The sequence below is a fragment of the Anomalospiza imberbis genome, unplaced genomic scaffold (genome assembly GCF_031753505.1).
Source record: "Anomalospiza imberbis isolate Cuckoo-Finch-1a 21T00152 unplaced genomic scaffold, ASM3175350v1 scaffold_118, whole genome shotgun sequence".
NCBI lineage: Eukaryota > Metazoa > Chordata > Aves > Passeriformes > Viduidae > Anomalospiza > Anomalospiza imberbis.
This window is the reverse complement of record NW_027099572.1, coordinates 140,832-160,387: the sequence shown is the minus strand read 5'-3', so window position 1 is coordinate 160,387 and position 19,556 is coordinate 140,832. Positions and strand designations below refer to the sequence as shown.

Below are 19,556 nucleotides of genomic sequence, written 5' to 3'. Positions count from 1 at the left end.
CCTATTGTCATAACCATGTAATGAGACTGATGCTGGAAAATAAACAGCTCAAGACACGTTCCTCAGCAGTCCCTCCCGTTCGTGATTTGTACATAGAGCCCCAGATGGCAATTATATATAGATGTTAAATTACATATATGATAAATTAATATGTATTATTTCATACAATTTGATATATTTTGATTTCATATAGATTTATATATTTTAATTTCATTTAGATTTGAAATATTCCTCCAACTTGGGAGAGTGAAGATGTACAGCAGTCCAAAGCCTTCTGCCCACTCAGCAGTCAGCCCTGGGTGTGTGCATGCACACCTACCCACTGTCCTTGCTCTTCTCAGCACCTCGGGGCTGCTGTTTGCACAGAATTGGGATGAATTTAACTCGACAGACCGACGAGTGGGGTGTCCAGCTTGTTGTGAACACTCATGTGGCAGGGCACAACACAGAGCTCTCCAATCACATTATCACAGGTCCTTTCATTCCTGCTGGGCACTGAGGAACTCCTGAAAGCACCAAAGGCACAGAAAAGAGGTGGAAAAAATTGGCATCATGCTAGTGCTGGTATCCTCATGGAGGAAAATCTGTTGGGTTTCTTAAGGTCGTAGCTATCCAAAAACTAGGAAAACTGCTCAGCCCCAGTAGCCCAATTGGGAATGGTTTTCTTGACTTGGCAAAATCGGGGTGTTAACAGTGGACTCTGTCCTTGGTTCCAATCACCAACCCTGACCTGCAGACAAAAGCACCACCACCAGCACAAGCTACATCAGTCAATTTTCTCAAAAAGCTGTGTTAAATTTTTGAGAGGAATGGAAAACCTGTCAGACCCTGTGGATTAATGACAAGACTCTGAGCAACGGTTCCAAAGCAAAGGGCAGCAGCTTCTCTCTGGGACACTCCTTGTGCTCCAAGGCAGCCGGGCTGCCCCGGCTGCCCAGGGCCCTGCGCTCCACGGGCTCTGCAGAGCTGCACAGCGGAGAGGCAGCTTCGGGCACCTCAGCCCCTGGGCAGGAGTGGCTTCTTGGTCTGGACAGCTGCCTGTGGGCAAATGCAGGGTGCTGGCCTTCTGCTCTTGGCCCTAGCCCGGTCTTGCAGGGCTAATGCTGTTCCCTGTCTCAAATGTGCCAAAGACAGGCTTGTTTGTTTCCAGCTCTGCACGGCATTGATTTGCACCACAAAATACTGAAGGACTAAGGCCTGAACAACAGACCCTGACTGAAGCCTCAACAACAGGACCTGAGGCAAAGCTGCCCTCTAGATGACCTTTCCAGCCAAACGTTCTATGTATCTTCTCCTTAACCAAGCGTTGCTATCAAAAGGATCGATGCATGCATTCATTGGTGAAACACGTCTTCACCTTCTGGCATTAGGAAACCGGACAAGGCCACATTTGACCATGGTTCCTCCTTGAGTCCTGGGCAGGCTTGGGGAGAAAACCAAGAGGAGAATGAAATCAAATGTCCCCAGAGCAGAAGCTCTGTCACATTGCTCGTCCAGCGCTATCAAAGCTGGGCTGCTCTCACAGCGCAGTCGGAAGCCTCGTGGCCGGCAAAGGTGGCGGCACCGCAGGATTTCCCAGGTACATCACCAGATACCCCAAAGGATTGGGCTATCTGGTGATGTATCTTTCTTAATCACTAGAGGAAACCTTTTCTAATAATGATGACGTGCATTGCTTAGCTTTTCCTTTATTCCTTTTTTGCACATTTGCATTACAGTAAATGGCACTATTCCTTCAGCCGGTGTCTGTGTCTGTGTCTCTGGCCCTCCCCATTATCAAAACAAACACACAGCCAGTTTGGCATGAGACCTGCCTCTCTGCCAGCCCATCTCTTGGAAAATACCCCTGATGGCCATCTCCACAAATGAAATTCCCACTTTGCAGCTTCCTTTTCTGCAGGCAGGTGAGAAAAGGAGCCACTCCCAGCTCTGGACACCTCTGGAAACCAACTGCTTTCAGCAGTCACAACCCTGAAATATCAACCTCCTGCCTTAACCTGCCACTGGGAGCTCCCACCAAGAAGAGGCCTTTTGTCCAAGGATAGCCACAGAAGAGCTTGAGGATGAAGCAGTTTGAAACGCAACTCCTTCAGAGATTAAACCTCCCTTTATCAAATGAACACACACCAACCTGTCCCAAAGGGAAAGCGGGCAGGAAAGTAAAGCTCCACTCTCACAACAGCCAACTCTGTTCCAGTTGGAAGATGGAACCCATGGGCTACTCCACAGTTTGAGAAGAAGCCCTGGGAAATGGCCTGATTTGGAAGTCCAGCAGGGGGAAGTTTCCTAAAGACGTGGAAAAGATTCCCTGGAAGCAAAAGATTATGGCAATATTTCTGCAGAAGCATTTCAAAAAGTCCCCAGACTGAAATTTGTGCCCCGATTTGACAGCCCCTAAGTCTCTGTGGTGTGTCAGGAAGCTCAGGAATGAACCTGCAAGGCTTGGATAAACATCGTTGGTGTCCGTCCCCCAGAGCACAAGCAGCTCCCCAGCAAGACTTCAAGACTAAAGGACAAAGCTTCCCCCTCCAGCTCTCCACAGCAGCTCTAGGCAGTGTCTCTCCATTGCAAGATATCCTTTGTCAGTCTACAGTGACAAGAGTTGGCTGTGGGAGGCGTTTGCATTGGAACTCGCCCCAGATGGAGGAAGGAGATGTGATTCCTGAGGAAAGAAAAGTGCAACACCCTCTGGGAAGACACCAGTGTGAATTCACTACAACTGGAGTCCATTACTTGCTGCCTGGAAACCAGGCAAGAAAACAGTGCTCCATAGTGTGAGGCTCACAGGGCACGTATTTGTTTATTCGACACCAGCTGTGAGAGGGATAGCTCCACCACAAACTCACTTGCCCATTCTTCACACAGCGGTACTTTTATACTTTTTTACTTAATATGCACATTATACTTTCCTAACCCTCCTCTTGTAACATATTTTCTAATTACACGATTACAAAAGCCCTTGTAGCACATGTGCGGTTTCTGCACGAGGTGGCTGTCAGCCTCCTGCTGGTCGTTTTGGATGAGGGCTCAGAAGGCTTCCTCGGGCTTGAATGCCTTTACCTCTGTTTCTGCAAATGCTCTACAAGATTGTCTGCTCAAATAGCCAGTGGTTAATTAGCCTTTTGCAGTTAGCTTGTTCTGCTAAATTTGCTGATTTCTAGAAAGCGCTTCATTCCCATCCCCTGGAACAAAGTAACTACTTCTTTCTGCACAGCTACAGCTTTTAGCATAGCTCAAGAATCACCTCTTTGCATCAGCACCTAAAAGAAGAGAAGTAGGAGGCGGCAAACCAGGGAAGGTGATGGGCCAACATTATCTTGCTGCCCAGGCATTACAATCCCTTGGGTAAAGCAACATCCATCCATGGAGCAGCAGTATGGTTTTGATGACAATGCTGACAAAATTGCTGCCCCTTCTTGCTGCTGTTGCTGACTCCAAATCACCAGAAATATGCCAACTCTGCCAAAGACAGGCAGAGATGTTGAGATGAAACCAGCTAGTCTGCTGAAAAGGAGGCCAAAAGGATGTTTTCTACACCCCTCTTTTCATTCTTTCCCCAGACAAGACAGAGCAATGTCCTTTCCTTCTGTCACTGATGGTGATCCTGGCACGGGATGCAGCACGGGAACAGAGCCCGCCACTGCCCCCAGTGCCCTCGCCAGGGGCTTCCCCTGGGCTGCCCGGCCGTGCTGTGCGGTGCTGTGCTGTGCAGAGCCCGGCCAGCCCCGGGAGCCGCCCTGCCCGCGCTGTGCCCACAGCCCCGGCTCTGCCGCGCTCGTCCCCGCCCAGTGCGGCTGGGCGCGCGCGGGCCCGAGCGCAGCGCCCCCCTCAAGCCACGCGCCGCCAGCACAGCCGCGGCTGTTGCGCCGGGGCCGTTGCGGCGACAGCCGGCGAGCGGCGCCATGGCGGAGCTGCCGCTCCCCGCTGGGCTCAGAGCCAGCACCTTCCCTGCCAAGCTGTGGCGCCTGGCGAACAGCCCCCGCGTCCGCTCCGTGTGCTGGGACAGCCGGGCCCGGGGGCTGCTCATCCACCGCTCCCACTTCGAGCGGGAGCTGCTCAGCCTGGGCGACGCCCAGGGCCCTGCCCCGCACACCTTCAGGGCCACGCAGTTCCGCAGCTTCATGTGCCAGCTCTACCGCTACGGCTTCCACAGGGTGCCGGGCCGGGTTGTCTCAGCTGCGCCGGGCGATGCCGGGGCTTCGCTCCATTACAGCAACCCCTGCTTTCGCCGCGACCGCCCCGACCTCCTGCTCCGCATCAGGCGCCGGAGCGCGGCCAACAGGCCGCGGCCGGCGGCGGGGTGGGAGGGCCGCGGGCGCCCGCCCCGCGGCTCCCAGCAGCTCCCCGGGGCGCGGCCGCTGCCGGACGGGCGCAGTCGCTTCAAGCTGCTCTCCAGGGAGCGGCCTCCGCTGCCGCCCGGGCGCCCGCCCAGCGGCTTCCTCCTGCTGCACAGGGAGCGGACGCTGCCGGACGGGCAGGAGCTGCGCAGCCCCCGGCCTGGCCGCTTCCAGCCGCCCCCCGGGCAGCGGCCACTGCTCACCCGGTGCCCGCCCTGTGGCTTCCACCTGCTGCACAGGGACCGGCCGGTGTCGGCCCGGCGGGAGGGGCCGAGCTGCTTCCAGGAGCTCTATGGGGAGCGGCCGCCGCCCGCCGAGCAGGAGCTGCTGCGGATCCCGCCCTGCGGCTTCTTCGGTTTCTACGGGGAGCCGCTGCTGCTGCTCGGGCGAGAGGGGCCTCGCAGCCGCTTCCAGCAGCTCTACGGGGGAGCAGCTGCCTCCGATCGACCGGGAGGTGCTCGGGATCCAGCCCTGCGGCTCCCAGCAGCTCCACAGGGAGCAGCAGCCCCCAGCCTACAACTCGCGAGGTAGGAAAAGAGTTGTAGCCTTGCTTTACCAAAAAGTCCTGAAAAGTGACTGTTTGAAGTATTTTTCCACAAGGCTCTGTCATTCTCGGCCCAAAATTCTCAAGCTTATTTAGAAGGGGCACCTAGAAACCCAAAAGATTCTCTGCCTGGTTTTCCTGCCTTCTTCCTGTGATGGTTGATCCAAGGCAGCAATAGAGATCTGTGTCCCAGAGCCACATTGTGGAGTGTGACCAATGCGCTCCACCTGGCAGTGCAGGTTGTGCAGCATCGACGGCCTCCGGCTCAGCCTGGAATGCACCTGGTGAAGAGCAATCGCCACCAGTGGATCTTGGCTTTGCCGTTGAGCAAGTGATCCGGGAGATCAGGAGATCCCTGCCTGAAAGGTCTCCCTCTGCTCAGGTAACCCATTGGAGGGGAATGGAAGAGGCTGGGCTGAAAGCTTTTGAACGCTGTTACATGGAGAAGGAGAGTAACCATATCCTTGAAGTGATTCCAGCAAAATACTGAATGATCTTTAGTTTTCTTTTTTTTCTATTGTTCTTTCAAGGGCAATATGAATGTTGCCCCTGAGTCTTCAGGAGGGGAGCCTGTGAACCGGGCTGCAGCAGAGGAAACTTCACCTGGCACCAAGAGCTGCGAGAACAGTTCCCCAGAGCCCGAGGAGCCTGGTAAGGACAGAGCCCCCGTTGGTTTAGAGAGGTGTGAGACGGCTGCTCTGAGCCTGCCTCGGGCAGGAAGGGAGATGAGAAGAGTTGAGTTCTTGTCTGCAGGGTTGGTGCTTCCTGGTGCCTTTCGTTCAAAGGCACATGCACAACCTGCCCGAGCTCTGCCCTCCACGCTTCGCCAGAGGCCTGGGCACTGAGTCCTCTGCTGTGGCAAGAGAGCAGGGAATAAACCTGACCTTGTGGGAGTTGTGCCACCAAGCTGGGTGTCCCAGTCTGGTTCATACCTCAGCCCCCAGCAGCCTTCAGCCATTTCAGTGAGGACTGTGGTCTCTCTGTCACTGGGACTGTCTGTGTTTCAAGCTCTCGTGGGTGCCATTTGCACTGTGGGTGCTGAGACTTTATTAGAATACTTAAATAATTTACACAGTTCCGTTTTGAAAACTTGGAAGTATCCCTGTTCTTAATAGAGCAGGCTTCAAATTGCCAGGTGAGAGTCTGCCTTTCAGGCCATCTTTTAATGTCCCTGATAGAAGGACAATTGGTGCTCAAGGGGCGCTTGCACAAGGACCAGTATTGTCTCAGTGTTCCCTTTGCTTCCCAGATCCCGTGTGATCAACGTGTCCAGGAGGGCTGCCCTGTGTGCCAGGAAGAGACAGAGGGAGAGCCTGTGACCATTGGGCAGGTAGAATTCCTCTGTCTCTAGTTATATTTCTAGATGTGTATAGTTCTATTTATTGATATATGTAGTTGTATTTATATATTTATTTAGTTATATTTATCTATCTACATAGACAGAGATTTGTCCAGTTAATTTATTTTTAGTTTTAGGTGTATATATTTATATTTTTAGATGTGCAGGTATAGGTGTAGATGTCCATAGTTGCATTTATACACGTGTATAGTTACATTTACATATAAATAGTTGTATTTGTAGATAGGCATATTTGTATTGATATATGGGGGTTTAGTTACATAGATTGATATCTGTATAGGTATAGACCTCTTTTTAACCTCTTCCCCTGCTCTGCTTCCTCCCTCATCTCTTGCTTTTCCCCCGTGCCCCCTGTGTCCCCTCTCCCTGTGCTGGGTCCGAGCTGGCGGCCGGGCCGGGCGGAGCAGCAGTTCCAGCCCCGGGTGTCCCTGGAGCGGTGGGAGCTGCCGGTGGCCCCAGGCAGTGTCCCCTGAGGAGCTGCTGAAGGACGGTGAGACTGAGGGGGCTGAGGGGGTGGTGACGCTGAAGGGACGGTGACCCTGAGGTGCTGCTGGGGCTGAGGGCTGTGGGGCAGCCGAGGGCGATGGTGGCACTGAGGTGACAGGGAAGTGGCACAGGCCGAGGGGTGGCGGGTCTAGGGGGACGGGATGGGTCAGAAGGGACTGAGGGGCTGAGAGGACTGTGAGGGGCTGAAGAAACTGAAGGGGGCTGGGGGTTTGCCGAGAGCGTGGCGGGGCTGAGGGGATGGAGGGGGCCGGCAGGGAGCACAGAGGGCTCCGGGACTGCAGCTCTGCCAGGCCTTGGAACCAGTTGCAGAGCCTCCGCTTTTGCCACAGCTGCAGTGGAGACCTTGAGGACAGCCGGAGACTGACGGGAGCCAGCAGGGAGAAGCTGAAGGCCAGCAGCAAGAGCAGGGAACGGGGACCTGCTGCTGCCCCGCTGGAGAGAGCCCGGGTGAGGCCACAGGGCCGGGGAGGCAGGGTGGGGCTGAGGGTGGCGTGGGCTGTGGCCGTGGGCACTGCCCGGCGGGGCAGCAGCGGGCCCTGCCCGTGCTGGGGCTGCTCAGAGCAGCTGCCCCGGCCGGCACAGGGGCTGTCCTTGGGCAAGGCAGCTGTGCCGGCAGGGCCCGGGAGCTGTGCCGGCTGTGCCGGGCTGCCGGGGCTGCGGGACAGTCCCGCCGCGGCTGCGCTCACCACAGCCTGGCCTGCTCGGCTGCTTTTTCTTTCTAACCCTCCTGGGGTGGCTCTGAGATCTTCCCTTCCCTGATGGAAGTGCAGCTGCTGCCAAGGAAAACGTCCCCATACTGACTCAGTGCTCCCTTTGCTTCCCAGCTGTGCCGTCCCTGTGCAGGAGAGCTGCTCTGCACGGGAGGAAGAGCCCGAGGGAGAGGCTTTGAAGATGGGGCAGCTGGGATCCCTCTGCTTGCTGTTCTGTTTAAAGTTATGTTGCAGTGATGTTTGTATTGATGCAGTACGATGGGTATTTACCTTAGCATAGTGATATTTGTATATTTATAGACAGCTTTGGTTTCTATATCTAATCTGTTGATATATATATATGTATGTATGTCTGTTGTATGTAGTATGTGATGTTTAATCTATATTTACATCTGTAGACTGTTATACTTGTATCTGCATTTATATATATGTGCATATACATATGTATTTAATTTATTTAAAGATGTATGGAGGGCATTGTTGTATAAGTCTATTGATTGAATACTTAGTGTAGGGCTATTTAGAGAGGGTATGCATATTTCTGTATTTCTATGTGGGCTCTACACTTGTAGTAATATGTAATAAATTAAGTTGTTAAACACGTAATTGATCTTTGTGTATAGTGAGTTGCTGTAGAGGTTGGCAATAAATTAAGTTTTATTAACTGAAGTTGATATTTGTATATTTTTACCTAGACTGGTTGTAATAATCTAATAAATTCCTGGTTTTAACCTAAATTGAGATTTGTATAGTCCTGTATTGTCAGTGTGGGTGTAGCAATTAGCAATAAATGACATTTTCCAGTGGATGAAATGGATTCTCGTGTGTTTGTCGATCAGCAGTGCGGCTGTAGCAATCTGCAGGAAATGCCATTTGTCAACTGCAGTGGGTGTTTTGTGATTTGTGCCACCCAAAGCCAGGAGCAGATGTAAATGCAGGAGGATTTTGGCCATGAAAATCTCAGCCATGCCCAGCACACGCCCCACTTGCACTCAGGCTGGGCAAGGGAAGGGCAGATTTGGGATGGCAGCAGAGCCACACGTTGGCTCAGAACTCGCTGCAAAGGCCTGCTGAGGAGACTCCGGGACTCCACTGGGAGTAGAACTCCGAGCAGGAGCCACCCTGGCAGCAGAAATCATTCACCATGAAAAAAAGAGAGCAAATGTGGCAAAGCAGACGTGGGGATTCTCTGTGAGTCTGATAAAATGCTCTCAATCACTGCTGCCTAGGCACGTCTCCTGCAAAAATATTCTGTTAAAAACTGAACACCTCCCATGAAAAGATAGATTGCGCTTTCCCCTTCACTTACCTTGCTGTGTGAGTGGAGACACTCTGTCCTTCTCACGGAGAATTTGTGCCTCTCAGCACCTGACGTTAACTCCAAGATTATGTACTACCACTTGGCACCATAAAGGAAAAGAGCCCTGCCCTCGTGACAGTGTTTGCAAAGTCTTCCCTCCTCCTGTTCCCACATGTCCCAAACGGAACCATGCCCTTGCTGTCCAAACTGTGCCTGGGGTGACTGAGGGCTCCAGGAGCTCTGGAGGGTGCAAGAGCACTACAGGTGGAAGCTTTTGCAAAGCTTCCTGAGCATCAGTAAACTCTGGCTTTGCCAGGCTTCCCCTGGAATGTTGTCCTACTCAAGAATGATCTTGGAGGACACTGTGCCTCCAGCTCACTCAGGTCAAGTTTGTTTTCTTCAAGGCTTGAATAGAGGAAAATGAAAATTGTGATTGCTAGAGTGAAATTTGGGGTTTGGTGCAGCTGGCTTTGCTCCATTCTTTATTGTGGAAAGTAGGGTAAAAGCTTTACATTCCCAGCAGAAGCTGACTACCAGCCCACACAGACCTGAATGAGGCCCAGGTGTGCTTGCTGCATGCTGGTGCAAGGGAAAAGCTGGAACCAAGTCCCCTTTTATTGCAGATGGAGCCTGTCTGTACTGTTGTCTCCAGGGCTGTCAGTGGTAAGACACGGCAATCCAGCCGGGAGCTGTGGCTATGAGAGTTCCAACAGCAACCTGCTTCTCCAGAGTGAGGGACGAGGCCAGCCCGAAAGCCTGAAAGGTGTTCTGGGTACTGGAGGAGGCCAGGCTGTCCTTGTGCAGGGATGGCCTTAAGAGGGACCTCACACCTTGTGCTGCTGACAGAGGGCAGCTGGTGGCCTTCCAGAAAATGCTTCTTTTGTCCAGCTCTTTGAAATGTTCCAGCCAGCAACAATTCCTGCTGCTCACACCAGCCCCTTTCCACACCAGGAGGAATTTTTTTGTGTAAGCAGCCTGACAGCTCAGTGGCAGGAGAATAAAATACTCAGCTGAGTGTTATCAACTCTGCCAGAAGCTGCATCCTCAGCCCCTTATCTCTTCAGTTGTCTCAGACATGGAGGAAGTGGCAGGAAATCACTGATCCTGGAAGGGAAAGCAGAAGGAGGAGTGTTGCCTTGATTTCTCAGGATTTTCTAAAGCCTTCTGAGTTTACATTCTTGTAGAGAATTTTCTCACGCAACTTGCTGTAAACAACCTATTGTTTTGCATTCCTTCATAGAGGCAGAGAAATTTGATAGACTGGTAGTTTGTCCAGTGTAGCTGGAGAGGTGGCACATTCACCCTCCAATCCACTGGCACCTTTTGAAAACTAGAAATGATTGGAGTCAGAAGAAATAAATTAGTCTCTTCATTGTGACCAAAGCTGAGTGCAACGTTTTTCCTTGTGTCCTCGGGTGACAGAGGAGAGGCAGTGGCTGCTCCCTGGGGCCTTGGGAGCAGTGAGAGCCACCCAAAATAGGATCTCTACTGGGCTGTGGAGATAAGAGTGACCAGCCAGCAATGCTCTGTGTGAGACTGGAGCCATCTGTGAATGTGAGCATGGAAAGCTGACCTTGCAAAACAGAGAAAAAGGGGTTCTTGGGTATTTGCCACAGCTTGGAGGGGCTCTGAGTCACCTGCTCCAGTGGAAGGCGTCCCTGCCCGTGGCAGACGGGGTTGGATCTAGAGGGTCTTTAAGGTCCCTTCCAACTCAAGCCCCTCTGTGAGTCTGAATTACAAACCCACAATGACAAAGAGAACACAGCAAACCTGGGTCCCGCTACATTATTGGAGGCTGCCGTAGTCACTTGTGTCACCTGGAGACTGGTTTGTATCTGGGGGAAATTTCATGGTCCCACAGTCTTTAGGTGTGACTTTGCTGGTTCAGGGCCCCAAAAGATGCCAGAAGAGATTATTTGCAAGCACAGAATTGGTTGAGCTGCCTGTGAACCTGATGGGAGAAGTGTACTCATGTTATTGCAGTGTTTATGCTGTACAGGTGATATTTAGTTTCCATTTGGAATCTGCAATGTTCTTGCACAATGATTGTATATGCATAAATACTGGCTTTAAATCCTAATTCCATCTTCACACAAGGATGTGTAATCCATCAGGAATATTTAACACGGAGCCATATTAGCTTTGGGCTTGATGGTACGGGTTGCTTAAAGTGTGTGATGAGTAATGGTAGCTCTAACAAATATCCCTCTTGTTAATTCGTGTTGGGGATGATGAAATAGGAAAACCTTATAAAAATGATTGCCTGGCAAAAGATTTGGAAAATACAGACACTGAGATGAGAACTAGATTTGAAATAGCAAACCTTGACTACTGAATAACTAGAAAGCAATAGTATAGCCAGGTTGAAAGCAATCCCCCCTTCTGATTAAACAATGCCCTTTACCTGCAGATGGGTCCAAAGGTCAAATGGAATGCTCTGTCTCACCCCCAATGTATGGTTCATCCCACACCTGTGATCCTCCCCTGAAGTATCAGGTATCTGTGACCCCATTGGCCCAAGTCCTGCTCCAGCCCACCTTGAAGCCCCCTGATAAGGTGTGCCCGAGGGACCGGACGCTCTCTTGGACCTTCCCCTGGGACCGTCACCTGGAACCCTCGCTCCCTCTCTCTCTCCCTCTCCCTCTCTCCCTGGGCCTGCCACGAGTTGCGCCTGGCAACTCCAAGCAGGACCTTTCCCCCCTTTTAATAAACCACATCTTCTAAGACCTGACTTCAGAGATCTCTCATCCATCCAAACCGCCCTGGAGTCCCGCGCTCTCTACAAATTTGGGTCAGTCCTTTATCAACCCTGTTGCATAGAAATCACTGTGTTTTAATCCCTGTGTTAGCTTTCACCATCCCTTTCTCTTCTGAAAAATGGCTCAGAATGCTTCTGTTTACTTCTGTATTGCTCCATTATGTTGACCTGTAAGTACTGCTGTATTTGCCTACAGAAGCCGTGCAGCATGGAGGGAGATGCTGTCTTGCAACCACATACAAGGGACCACAATTGCTTGAAAAGGAGACTTACCATCACTGTCACGAGCATGTGCAGGAGGTGCTCTGGCTACTTGGTGTCCAATTCGACCCCAAAAAGATTCTATCCCGAGGAAGTAATTTTCAATCTAAAAAAATGTTTTCATTTTAAGAAACAAGGAACTGCACAACACTGAAATGGTTGTAGTTGCAAGGAAAGGCTGTTACAAATATTGGTTTATAACATAAAAGAAGGAAAAATCTTTGGTTAAAAAGAAAAAAACTAACAAAGAAAGATATATGAAATAGTAAAATAAAAAAAAAAAACAAACAAAAACCAGCCATAAACCAGACATGCACCCATCCACCACCATCAGTCCCCAAAACAAAAAGAATTCAACCAACCAAGGTACCAAACCCAAACTAAAACCAAATATATCCAAGGAAATAAGGACTAATAGAAAAAAGAAAAAACCAAAACATTACTGTAGTAATTTTAAGCCCTGTGCTAGCTTTCACCATCCCCTTTCTCTTCTGAAAAAAGTCTCAGAAAACGTTTCTCTTAGCACTACTTTTAATGTTCCCTTATTAATGCTTTTTCTCTTCAAGCCAGGTCTCCTAAGCTCTCAGAGATAAGCATTATACCCTTGGTAGCTCAGCTACCTCAGGTGGCATAAAGAAGCAGGATGGCTCCTGTGACAGTGTTGGAAACAAAAAGTTTCAATAAAAGGCAAAATAACAAAGCTCTTTATCGAGAAAACCCGAGCCAGGGCAAGAGGTTCTTGCTCCTGCTAAAACACTTCACAAAAGCAATGAACTCTTTTGTTCTCTTCTTTTTCTAGGGAATTGCTTAGGTGGGACTTTTTGGCTCCTGTCCAATTAGCTATCCTTAAGTTTGAGGTGAAGTCCCCAAGGTCCTATGAGGTGTCTTTTAACCAAACTGAGGAGAGAACCTTCTGGGCTTTTTTCCTTTTTAAGGAGACAAAGGGTAACTTGTTTACTCTGTCAACAGGGGCCACATTCCTACGCCTGATGTTTATATTTAAGTATTGTTTGTCTACAGAAGCCGTGCAGCATGAAGGGAGACGCTGGCTGGGGACCCACATCCCAGTGACTGCAATTGCTTGAAAAGCAGACTTACCCTCAGCAGCAGGAACAGGAGCTGGAGCAGGAGGTGTACCACCAGTTTTGGGTTCAAAGTGAGCTTGCAAAGATTCTGCTTGGAGAAAGTAACTTTAAAAAGTAAGGAAATGCAGAATACTGGAATGGTTATGGTTGCAAGGAAAGGCTATTACAAAATGTTAATGGTTTCTAATAGAAAGAATGGGAAAAGACTTTGTTTAAAAATAGAAAAGGAAAATAAAGAAAAGAAAGAAAAGAACAAACCCCTTCCATTTCCCCCTGCCACGTGGCAGGTGATAGCCAGTTACCCCAAGGTCCTGGCCGTGCTCCTCCTGGCTGCTGCAAAAATTACCCCTGTCCTGGCCGGATCCAGGACACAGGATCTGCCCTGCGGGTCCTGGCTCTTTCTCTGGCTGAGAGACCCCCATGGCATCTGCCCCAGCAAAAGGGACTTCAGGACAACCGATCACTTATTGATATTCCCCCCTCTGCCCCTGCACATACTGAACTGGCAGGAAGGTGACCCACATGTCACTCCAGGCACACTCTAGGCAGCAAGGACAAAGAAAGTTTTTGAGGGGCCTGGGTCTCAAGGTCTTTTGTTCCAGGAGTGCCACCTGTTACTATCAGATTCTTCTCAGGGATAACCAGTGACCTCCTTTTTGCTCTACACCAGACAAAACCATGTGTGGCACATAAACTGTCACTTTTTTCCCCAATTATTTTCAAGTACATTCTCTCAATCAGGACCATGGTGGCTCCTGCTCTGAGGTGCATTGGCCATCCCTCTAGTACATTGTTTAGATGTTTTTTGAGAAATAGGCTCAAAATGCCACAGGGTTACTTCCTTCATTCTTGGAGCTAAATATGGAGTTACTGTGCAAGGCAAAGGCACTCACGTGTGAGCAGTGCAAAGGGGTCAGTCAAATCTGGTAACTGCAGAGCAGGGGTTGTCACCAATAACCTTTAAAAGATATAGAAAGGCTGTTGGACATTCTGGAATCCAGTGTAACACCTCCATGGATTCCTTTAATGATTCCTACACAGGCTTTTCCAATAGTTCCTAACTGGGGATCCATAATCAACACCATCCAGTCATTCCCAAAAAGGGACACAGCTGTGGGCTCTGGTGTTTGACAAATTGCTTCCTCCCTTTCTTTCCCCAAACTGCACTGTCCTTGTGAGTGGGACAGCCAGGAAATCAGACATGGGTAGGTATAGAGATGGTCTTGAAAACAAATACAAGATGTCATTGAAAATGTGCTTTGGATGGTAATATTCAACACATTCTCAACTGCATGCTCTTATTCCCTCTCCCTGTAATGACTGGACAACACTTATTTTTGGTGCCAGCTGACTTAAATCAGGAATAATCTTGGATAGGGGGAAAATGACAATGAAACCATCATAAACTGAGTATAAAATGTTTATCTGCATGTGTCAGTAACTCCAACGGCCAGCTGCAGTCAGCACAATTATCAGCCTGTAATTGTGCTCAGGGCCAGCGTGGGCCTTTCCACGTCAGCTCCTCCTGCACAGCACATGGGGGCCTGGGCTTGCTGCTGGCTTGTTTCCTTTTAGGAGACTGGGATGAGGAAAGGCTGGAGGGTTTTGTCAAAGAGAGATAATATTTGAGTGACCGTGTATGTGCTGGAAGCCTCACAGACTGACTGGCCCACGACAGGATCACCCAGTGCTGGGGGAGGAGGGGGCTGCACCTTGCTGCCCTGGTTAGGGGTGTTAAGCTGCTCCTTTGCCTCAGAGAGGGCCAAGTGCAGCACTTGTGTGCAGAAACACTTCATTAGCCCTGGTCTGCAAAGCTACTGCAGCAACTGGTGTGGCCAGAGCACCCCTTTCTGCACTTGGAAATGAGTGGAGTCAGTCATGGGACAAGGCAGGGCATTCCCCACGTGGGCCCATTGTGAATTCCCTGTGCCCCGACTGTGTCGCGTCCTGCTCCTCAGTGACATCCCGCCCAGCCTGGTACATGGAACTCCCCGTTTCCAAGGACACGTGGCCATTGTCACCAGCACACAGCAGGACCGGTCAGACCCTTCAGCTGCTGCGTCGAGAGCGGAGGTGTCGGAGCGATAGCGAGTGTTGTTCCAGCTTGGTTGGTTCTAGCACATGCTGTTCAAGAGGCCGATCCACACACTGAGTGGAGGTAATTATTTACAGTTCTGTGCAGAAACGGGGGGGGTTCAGGGACAAATTCACAAAGCCAGCACCACAAGAACCAGAGTGTCTTTGTATTTCTACATTTTAGCAAAGAAAGGAATTAGTGTTCACTGACTGCAAGTTCCCTAGTTCTCTTCATAATTAGTATTCTGTCTGCTGTTGGGTAATGATCCTCTCACTTCTCATGCTCAATAGTCTGCATGCTCAGGCTCTCCCTTCTTCTTAGTGAGAGGCTTCTTGAGTGGATAGCCGTGGTCTGCCCCTGCTGGAATGGCCTTTTACCTCGCAGGAGGTGATTCAGCACAGTTTCTGCATTGGCTTTATCAGTTTGTTCCTTTCCTTGGGGATTCTGTCAAATGTCCTTGTGCCCATAAATTCTCCATTCTTTGTGTCCACCATCAGTGGTACATCCTTCTTCCCAAGCCTTGCTAACCTCCCCTGTGTCTGAGGAATCTGAAGCCTGTCAAGCCCTGCACCTCCACAAGGCCATTCAGCCCAGAAGCAACCTGCCTTTCAAAGGCCTGGCCATCACTTAGAGCTTGTTGGCTACTTCTTGTTTCATGGAATAATCTCCCTCCTTGTTGATGAGCCTTGAAAGCCACAAAGGAGAAACATCAAAGAACACATTTTCCTAACAAATATTTTGCATTTTGCAGATTTTTCAGCAGGATCAGTGGCTGTGTGGGAGCCAGAGCACCCGAGGCAGAGCGGGATGGCGGAGCTGTGGGCCTGGGCACGATCCAGAGCGTTCCGCAGGGCCCCAACCCGCACGGCGTCCCGCAGGGCCCCCAACAGCACTGCGATGCCAGTCTGGGTGACCCAGGGGTCCCAGGACCAACAGGTGAGGGGCAGCTGTCGGGCTCTGCGGGTTGCCAGCGGGTGGGGGCTGCAGCACCTCCTTGTATGACAGGCCATTTTAGGTAAGACAGGTGTGTGTTCAACCATTGCCAGGTCAGAAATGCTGCTTTTCCAGAACAAAACTAATTGGGATCATCTTTGCAGAAACAGCCTCTGGCTTCTGCCTCTATCAATCCTGTGATGACCAAGAAGCAGAGGATTGACCAAGAGCCCAGTGATATCCAGCCAGCAGCTGGTGGCCGCTCTCCTTCTTCTTTGGACCTGCCTTCCACATCCTGCTCACCTTTGAACCTGTCTCCAAGTGTCCATTTCCACCTCCACCCATGAGCTACCAGACAAAGATAAAATTCAGACTCCGTCTGGAATCCCAGTGCCTGTCAGGGTGCAGGGGAAGACTCCCAACTCCAAAGGTGAGAAAACAGAGTTAGACAGAGTGAAAAAACTCCATCCTTTGGAATTCGCTTGCCATGAGCAAAGCCAAAGAGATGAGCAGAGAGTGCAGGACCCAAGCAGAAGAGGAGTCACACGATCCAAGTGCAAAGGGTATTGAAGTGATGGACCACTTTTAGATATGCATCCATTTCATTTTTTACTGGATATGTGTATGTTTTTTAGACATATCTAACCTCCCATCCACCGGCACCTCCAAGTCCTCCCCACCTTCATCCCCAAGCCTGTCTTGGTGCCAGGGAATGCCCCAACCCCAAAGATGCAGCACGTTGCACTTGGCCTTGTTGAATCTGATGAGGTTGCAAGGGCCCCACTTCCTGGTCCTTCCGGATGGCATCCCGTGCCTCTGGGTTTGGCAAACTTGCTGAGGGTGCACTTAATCCCACTGTCTGTGTCATTCTAGACATAGCTCAGTGCTTGAGCTTACAAACTGGGGAAATCATATAAAAGCACCATGCATAAAAATAATTTTTCATAAAAACTTCCCATCCAGCATCACTCCTTTACCAGCGTTTAATGACTTTCTTTTTAATGCTTTACTGTTTGGATTCTTGGAGATCTGTAAATGCCGAACAAATAGAGGCTCAAAAGTCTTGGTACATCCTTTTGAATCAACTTCCTTGCCTTCTCCAAACCTCCAATTTGAACTATTTGTTTCTGGTTTTCCCTCACTTTAGGAGGAAAAGCAGAGGTCAGAGGAGCCCAACAAAGCAATTCAGGTCCTGTGTCTGAGAAGAAGAGGATGATGCCTGTGAGACTTGCAGACATTGACTGGAGTGGTTGCGCTGCTGTTTACGGCCGACCCTACAGGGACAGGGTGATTCATTTACTTGCTCTGAGGGATTACAAGGAGCCAGAGTTACTTGCTCGGCTGCAGAGAGATGGAGTCAGGCAAAAGGACAAGGATTCCCTTGGCAAAATCCTTCAGGAGGTGAGATCGTAGAGCTTGTGCCAGCACCTCTTCCATCATGCTATTCTGCTGTTCATCATTTTACTGCTTCCTCACCTGTTTAAATTAGAGACTTTTCCAATACTCCTTTGAGTTAAGTTCCACTGGGATTTCCTTCTCATAGGCTTTCGTACAATGCACGCCCATTGAAAGATGCAGTAGATCCTTCCTTTCTAAATATTCCCCATCCACATAGGCTTTTGCTGAATAATGCAAGCATTAATATATCAAATAGGAATATTTCCTCTTTAGCTAGGGAAAAGCATTTTGGAACCTAGTCAAAGGACTCCAATTCAACATGGATACACTTTCAGTTGATCCTACAGTGGCTTTAAGGAACTGATTGCCTGAACCTGTGAAGTTTGTTGCTGTGTTTGCCCAGGGCAGTGGCAGGGATTTTTTCACCCTGAAGACATTCACAATATAATGAGAGCCATGTTTTGCCATCCCAACTGAAGTAGCCCATTTAGATTTCTGTAGTTTGCATAGAGGCGTAATGAACATTTGTTCTCCAAAATGTCTGCCTGTAGGTTGCCGACCTGAATGCAAAGGATAATTCCTTCAGTCTGAAGGAACATCTGTTTCAAGCCCTTCAGACTGATTGGCCTGGCTACAGTAAAATCGGTTGAGCGAATTTGAAGTTAATACTTTCTAGGTAAGTTCAGTCTTCTGGGGAAGGAAAAGAGCCTTTTCAGAAGAAAGCCCTGGGAAATGAAGCCTAGGTTCTTAGAATATGCTGAGATAGCAGGGACCTGCCAGGACCCTGGCCCTGCACAGGACACCACAAGAATCACACCAGGTGCCCAAGAGTGCTGTCCAAACACTTCCTGAAGCCTTGCTGCAGTGGCCACTGGCCTGGGGAGCCTGTTGCAGTGCTCAAGCACCCTCTGGGGCACAAATGTTTTCCTGATATCCTGCCTAAAGCTCCCTCAACTCAGCCTTATGCTGCTTCCTTGAGTCCTGGCACTGAAGGTCTGCAAGGAAAGGACTATGGCAGTTGATATTTCAGCCTTGTAACTTGAAGTATCGGACCATCCTTACAGAAAAACAGCTCCATCTCAGAACCCCACCAGCAGCAGCCAAGCGACATCTCCAGGGCCTTCTGAGAGAGATGCTCCAGCAAGACCTGCTCAGGTATTTTGTGCATTTTTAACATTCTGTACTCTGTATGAAGTTTCAGCAGACTTGCTGGTGGTATAAAAGCTGTGATGTGAATGTGCAGGACCAGGCCTAAGCGTGTTTTGCCTCAGACTTTCTGAGTGCTGTGACAGGAAGGCTGTGATGAGAGGATCCTGCAGGGGTGGAGCAGCACTGTCCTGAGCCAAATTTCTGCTCTGCCTGAAGACTTGAGCTCAGTCCCCACCCTCAACCCATTCCCTGGAGAAGGCCTCCAAGGGCTGGCTCTGCAGGAAAAATCTCCTGTCCATAAGAGGCTGCACCAGGGCGGGGCAGATGGGGCCCTCTTGCTCTCTTGTCCCTGTCTCTCTGTCACTCTCATTGCTGACTCCAGCTCTGCACTATCCACATGGCTGCACCAACACAGGATCTGCAGAATGGTGATATTCCCTCAGTCCCTCCTCTGCCTCTCTTCCTCTCCTCCCTCACTCTGCCAGGGCACACACAGCTGTCCTGTTCTACTCCATCCTCAGTTGGGAAGTTTGCTGGGGGTGTGGGGAGCTTGTGGCTATGTTTTGTGGCTTGTGAGTCAGCAGCTTTGAGAAGGTCCTTGGGAGGAGCTGAGAGATGATTGAAGGGCACTGAGCAACAGTGAGGGCTTGTTGGTGACCCCTTGTGAAACTCTCTTGTATAAATGTAAGGGCTTGTTAGCCAACAGCTTTTGAGTCTGCACAGCAGGTAGCCTGCTGCATTTAAGACAACTGCACCTAAAAGCACAAGAGTTTCTTGACATGTGGCTGCTGTCTTTGTTCATCCTGATGAGAATTCACAACCAACCATCACACCCTGTACTCTTGCTGGATTTAAGACAACTGTACCTAGAAGCACAAGAGTTTCTTGACGTGTGGCTGCTGTCTTTGTTAATCTTGATGAGAATTCACAACCAACCATCACACCCTGTACTCCTGGGTTCTAATAGTGAAGCACTAATCTCGTTTCTAACACATGAGACTCTAAAACAGCCAGGTGCCTCTTCAGTAAATCATGTGGGTGTTTGACAGCAAAAGCTGAGTCTTTTCCTGGTGTGTGCAAGCAGAAATTGGGATCTAGACAAAACTTACTGGACCTGTCCTTTGGGGGAGGCTTTGC

At 50.1% G+C, this 19,556-nt stretch overlaps 1 long non-coding RNA gene across 1 annotated transcript; it reads left to right on the top strand.

Annotated features, from left to right (window-relative positions):
• The first annotated feature begins 202 nt into the window (after positions 1-202).
• Positions 203-2,652, top strand: LOC137465894 (uncharacterized). The gene is made up of 2 exons (XR_010994874.1): positions 203-1,112; positions 2,346-2,652. It is a non-coding gene; the product is annotated as an uncharacterized lncRNA (long non-coding RNA).
• The last annotated feature ends 16,904 nt before the right edge of the window (positions 2,653-19,556 follow it).